Genomic DNA, 6000 nt, shown 5'->3' with positions numbered 1-6000 from the left:
TATATATATATATATATACATATATATAATTTTTAAACAAGTGTTGCTTGCTACTGAGAAGTGAAACATGGCTTGCAATTTGAAGTGAACTACTTCAGGATGGTGAGTGAGGAATCCCAGGGACGGCTGTGGATCACTACCACGGGGAAGGGAGCACTCAGTCTAACCATGCGCAGAACAATCTGCTTGCAGGTCTGGCTCTGCGTGCCACAGCATTACCCACTCGCTAGATAGAAGAAAATAGTTACATCAGCCACATCAGCCACACAAGTAATGTGATGTTGCTGAGCCTAGGTAACATCTCTAATGATGTTAACTCCACAAACTGATGGTAAGCGAGGTCTTCGGCAGGACATGTCTTCTCTTCCTGTGCTATGTGTAGGAAATAACATCTATCCCATTGATCGTTTCCTACGTTAGGATTAACAGGTGATTCAGATTAAACTCAAAGGGACATCCGCTTCATTCTCTCTTGTGGCCCTGGAGATATGAACTCTGTCAAGGGCAGCTTTCCATCTACGTTGTAATCTGTGTCTCCTACCCTTTCCTGGTCCACTTCTCTGCTGGATTCATCCATAGAACAAATCTGTCACTCTGACTGTAGACTTCAGATTTGAGGGAAACCTCGTAACAGGTGATGTTGTTCCTCTCGACAGTTTCAACTGACTTTTGTCAGATTTCTGACAGGGGAACATAAGACCAACAGCTCTAAGGACACACTCTGCCTTTGTTCTCAGAGTATCGGTTCTGGGGGAGTTTGACATGACTTGCAAATGATGTCATGATGTTACTTTAAAACAGACCCCCAGCCCTTTGTTCTGGGAGCACCCTTGGCCTCATGGGCTCTGGCAAAGGCATAGTCCTTAACTGTAAGCTAATTGCATTAGTGAGCTCCTAGCAGGGGCTTCCAGAGGCCTACATTGTGGTCAGCCGTGCATTTCCATGGCAGCTCCTATAAGTCCCCTGGGTAAGAGGCAGGACAAAGGCAGAAACCCTTACAGAGCTTTCATTGTTGCCCAAAGCCTGCAAGCTACTCATCTCCCAGTCTCTGGTGCAGTTTGTCCCAAAGCATTATGGGTGGGAAAGGCCTCATCTGACCACTTCAGACCTAATGACATGGATAGAAACGAGAACTTCGTATGGCTTTCAAGGCTGCTAAATGGCTTCTGAAGGAACGAGTCAATGTTTTTGGTCTTGTTTTCATTCCTTGTCCTAGCACTCATCCGGATCGGCATCTGTGTTTGCTGCCTCTAGAGACAGAGGCAGACTAATTACTGGACAAAGCTGGGGATTAAGCTTCCCTGCTTCCCTTCTGAAGAAATATTCCCTTTGGAGCAGGATTTGGGGGATGAGGAAGGCAGTCCTGAGAAGGTGTCTCTTGCCAGCAGGCATTCCCACCCTGGCTGGATAAAGAGGGCTGAAATTCACAGGGCTTTTAATCCAGCACCTTTGGCAATCATGAGAAAAAGCCCTGCAAGTCCTCGGAAGATGGGGTGTACTTTGCCATATATTGAAGCAATAAGGCGTGACAGGCACTTTGTTTCATCAGGACTGTGCACCTTATGCATTTTGTGGCAGAAAGCCAAAACACAAATGACTTCAACTCTCAAGAATATTCTTCCATAGATGCATTAAAACCATGGCCACTGACTTATTAGTACTAAGAAATGAAAATTACCTGAATAGAGCGGAGGAAGGAAGAAATCCTGAGACAGATTCCTAGGGGTCAGGCACCCTGACAGCCTATAAGAAACTTCCATTTGCAAATAATGTTCAAAAGATACATCTTCATGTACTCCTCCTAAAAAGGGCTTTGTGCTCTGAGAGCTACTGCCTCTTCCTGGGCCACCAAAGGCCAAGGCTCAAAGTGCAGCTTAGAAGGTGAGAGTTTTGGCAGTGTGGCAAGCCTTAGCCAGCTTTCTGGTTTAGAAGGTCAGCATTTTTTTTTTTAAAATCGTTTTCCCTAAAAGACGACGAGAGGGCTTGCAACTGTGTTCATGGAGTTGTTTCTTTAAAAATAATTCTGAGCCAATTTGGCTTTTAAAAATTTGCCTCTGAAGACGAAGGCTCCAGGGTGGTTGTGATCTGGCCCTTCTCCCAGAGAGAGGTACATTTCTAGATGGTTTGAGAACATCAGGTGGGACTGTGTTACTCTGCTTCTGGCTTTATGCCTTAAAATATGACCTAAGGCAAGCTATCATTTCCCAGAAATGAAATATGTCATATTTTACTATTAAAGTGAGGCAGAAAAAGAGCATTCTATTATAATAATGGTTTTTGTTTAAAAAAATTTAAATGTCAAATCCCCAAAGGAATAATACATATCGGATACTATTATTGGAACTGTAATACCAGTAATCATATGAGGTACTTACATTTAGTATTGTTCATACAGTAAAGGGATTTTCATGTAAATCTTTCTGTAAAATTATGGTGTCAGAGGAAAGTGAGGACCAGCACCACGCATTATTCATGCAATCAATACGCATTCATTGGGAATGAGTGTGTGTCAGTCATAAGTCTAAATGCTGGGGATGCAGACATAAGGTCTAGAACATTCCCTTGCCTTCAGAGAGCTCAGAGTCGGAGACAGACAGAGCACCACACTATGAAACAGTTGTCATTACAGAAGTAGTAGAGACTCTGGTGGGGCTGTGGACAGAATGCACGGATCCACAGTTATTTAGTTCATGCAAGGAGTTTTGCGATGGCAAAGTGGCCTACTCAGCTAAACTGAACCTCAAGGTATCAAGATATAGGATTTCATGAGCAAATGGATGAGAACAGTCAAGGAAAACCAGACTAACGTGGAAGGAACAGATAAATACCTTCAGTGGGTGGTTTTGTGTAGTTACAGAGGTAAGTAAGCCTGTCCACCAGCTAATGTCAAATGATGTAGTTTGAATGACTTTTGAGCAGTATAACTTTAGGGAAAGAATATGTTTTATGTTATATTCTACAGGACAAAGGCAAAGAGAGTAAGACACAAAATGCCACATGAGATAAAACTGTCATTTTCATCGTGACTCATCTGTTAACTTATGAAAATACACTCACATCAAGAAATACAAGAAGATTGCTCATTTCACATGCTCACGGGTGGATTGAACCTAATTTTGTAGCATTAAAACCAATTTTCCACCGAGAAAACATGTCACAGAGGATTACATGAACCTTTATAATGATTAATATTTGATATTTCAATGTCACTTTCGTCCTGAGACACATCCCATGCTCATGGGAAAGACAAGCTCTAAGGAGGCAGAATTAATAGAATATGTCACACTTTCTTTTTTCCATATTCCCAAGGCTTTCTGGCTGTGCATTTCTCTCACCTTTATGGTAGTAGACAGTGTAGCTGCCTGTAGCCACTCATACAAATGGGTCGTCTGGAATGGGGGTCAGGGCCTGAAAGATTAAGGGTTTGAAAAAATTAGACCAACACATGATGTGCTTTCAGTCCGCCATCATTCATTGAATTCTCCTTGTTACAAGTAAACAGGTAGACAGGTAAAGCAACCCCTCCCCCAAGTTCGTCAGCTACTTTGCCCAATCAGCAGCTTCATCCGTCTCTGGAGGCGGGACTTCCTGCTTAACTGGCACTTGGAGAGAGGCGTGGCTATTAGCAGGAGGTGGGCAGAGAGGCATGGCTATCTGTGGCAAGGCGGGGTCTGATAGAATCAGCCCTCAGCTGTAGGAGGGTCACAGACAGGCAATGGTTTCTCCTATGGGATTCTACCTTGAGAAGTCATAAGCTAGAGTATGAACTATATCTTTTTGTTTACAACACTTCTCACAGGATGAAATTTAACATGGCCATCCCTCTTCTCCTTTGCTTCACTACCACTAACCACATCCTGTGCAGAGCAGACATTTTTTCCACAGGAGAAAAACAAAACACCATCATTACCATCACCACCATCACCATCATCACCTCCACCATCACCATCACCATCACCTCCCCCAACCCCCACCTCCCCACCATTACCCTCACAATTCCCATTGTGCCATTGCTTATAAAGCACTCACTGGATGCCTATGATGATCTGTTATTCTATATAGAAGCCGTATCTATTAATTTAGCAGCAATATTAGGGGGTAGTGCTGTCCTCTAGATCTCTCTGTCATTGTGGAAGGGTTTTGTAAGCATTCTCACATATGGCAACCACTGTCACCTGTGGTCACTGATGATTGGTGCTGCTGAGAACTAACCACTGTCACGTGTGGTCACTGATTGGTGCTGCTGAGAACTAACCACTGTCATGTGTGGTCACTGATTGGTGCTGCTGAGAACTAACCACTGTCACGTGTGGTCACTGATTGGTGCTGCTGAGAACTAACCAGACTTATCTCGTACTTAATCTTAGTTAAATTCATGACAGTGACACTGAGACTAGTAGTTTTGGTGTTGGTCAGCACAGTTGTTGCAAATGGTGGCATTTATTATTATTGCCATTCTTATTAATTATTTTAAACAAAAAGCTGGGAGCATGGCTCAGCACTTAAGAGTATTTGTAGACCTGAGTCTGGTTCCCAGCACCCATGTTGAGCCTTAAAACAACCTGTCACTTTCTAGTTCCAGGGAATCTGATATTGTCACTGACCTTCATGGACTGGGACACACATAAAAATAAAAATAATAACCCCTCAAAACCAGACCAAACCCCAAAGGTCTATTTTCACCATATCTATATTTATTATATTTATTATGTTACATAAATATTCATATATTTGTGTTATATATTTATCATTTATTGAAGACTAGATGAAGAAGGGGCATGAACTACTCTTGAAGCTATAACTATTTTCGAAAGAGTCCTATATTCCATATTTGGAGAACTTTAGACCAGTCTTTTCCTGTCTGTTAAAAGTAGATTTTAACAACTCCTGAGGAATAAGAAGAACAACCAAGAGTTTTCCCAACAAAGAATATTTGGAAAAAACATAGCTGGTGTCTTAAATGAAACTTAACTGTTCTTGAACCACCCCAAGTGGTCCCCAAAGAGAAGCACTGAGTTGACAGAGAAAGGTATTCTTCCTGTTCACTTATGAAGTGGGACAACGGAGAGGGGTTTTACGTTTTCAGCGTCGATGGGAGTCTTCAGGTAAGTCTCCTCATTAACATCCACTTCCTGGAGATTTTTGCCTAGGTGTGAAAATATGGAAATCTGCCGCTGCACGCAGAGACACGGATTGGAAGACTCAATTCCATCTCCCGCAGTAGTTCCACCCTGTAGACCTCTGACTATTGCTAGAGAAAGAACTTAAGTAGCCCTTGGATTGTACCATCTGTCGCAAAAATGTGACATATGCTTTCTTTGTTTACTCAACGACGGAGTGTAAACTGATACACTGAACTGGAAATCTGTGTAAGTCTGGTGTGATTGAATGTGACGCCGGGGGAGGGGTTCCTGGTGAAGCCATCAGACATTTCATACCTGCTCCTGAGGGACACGTGCAAGGCAAAGGAGGAGCTAGGACTGGCGGGATGTCCCCTGGGATTAGGTCGCTCACTGAGGCGCAGACATTCTTTGAGGGCTCCAAACAATGCTACAGCCGCCACAGCTGAAGGGCACGCCTGGCTGATGTGTACTTGAATGGAGAGCTACTGATCCTCCCCCTCTTCTCCCTGCCCTTCGCCCGGCCTCAAACTTAAACTAAAGCCTTTGCCCTTTTCAATTAACCTTCTGGATCAAAAACCGAGCGTGTCTTTTCTGTCCTCCTTGGCGGCCCATTGTCTCTGGTGATGGGTTTGCAGATTTGACAGCTGGGCTCATAGATTTGATTCAAACTCGGTTTTCCTGAGAGATGAACTTGGACATAGGAAAGATCTCTGACACAAGCCCCAAGCAGCGAGCCGGTTGGTCAAACACTGCTGCGGACATACTCTAGACAGATCTCTGGACCCCTAAGGGACAGCGGGTGTCACGATGAACATGGTTCAGCTTCATCGCTGGAGCGACCCTTGAAGTTGGGGATGAAGGGCCGTGGATATGTTCT

The sequence above is a fragment of the Mastomys coucha genome, unplaced genomic scaffold (genome assembly GCF_008632895.1).
Source record: "Mastomys coucha isolate ucsf_1 unplaced genomic scaffold, UCSF_Mcou_1 pScaffold21, whole genome shotgun sequence".
Lineage (NCBI taxonomy): Eukaryota > Metazoa > Chordata > Mammalia > Rodentia > Muridae > Mastomys > Mastomys coucha.
Note: the sequence above shows the minus strand (reverse complement) of the source record.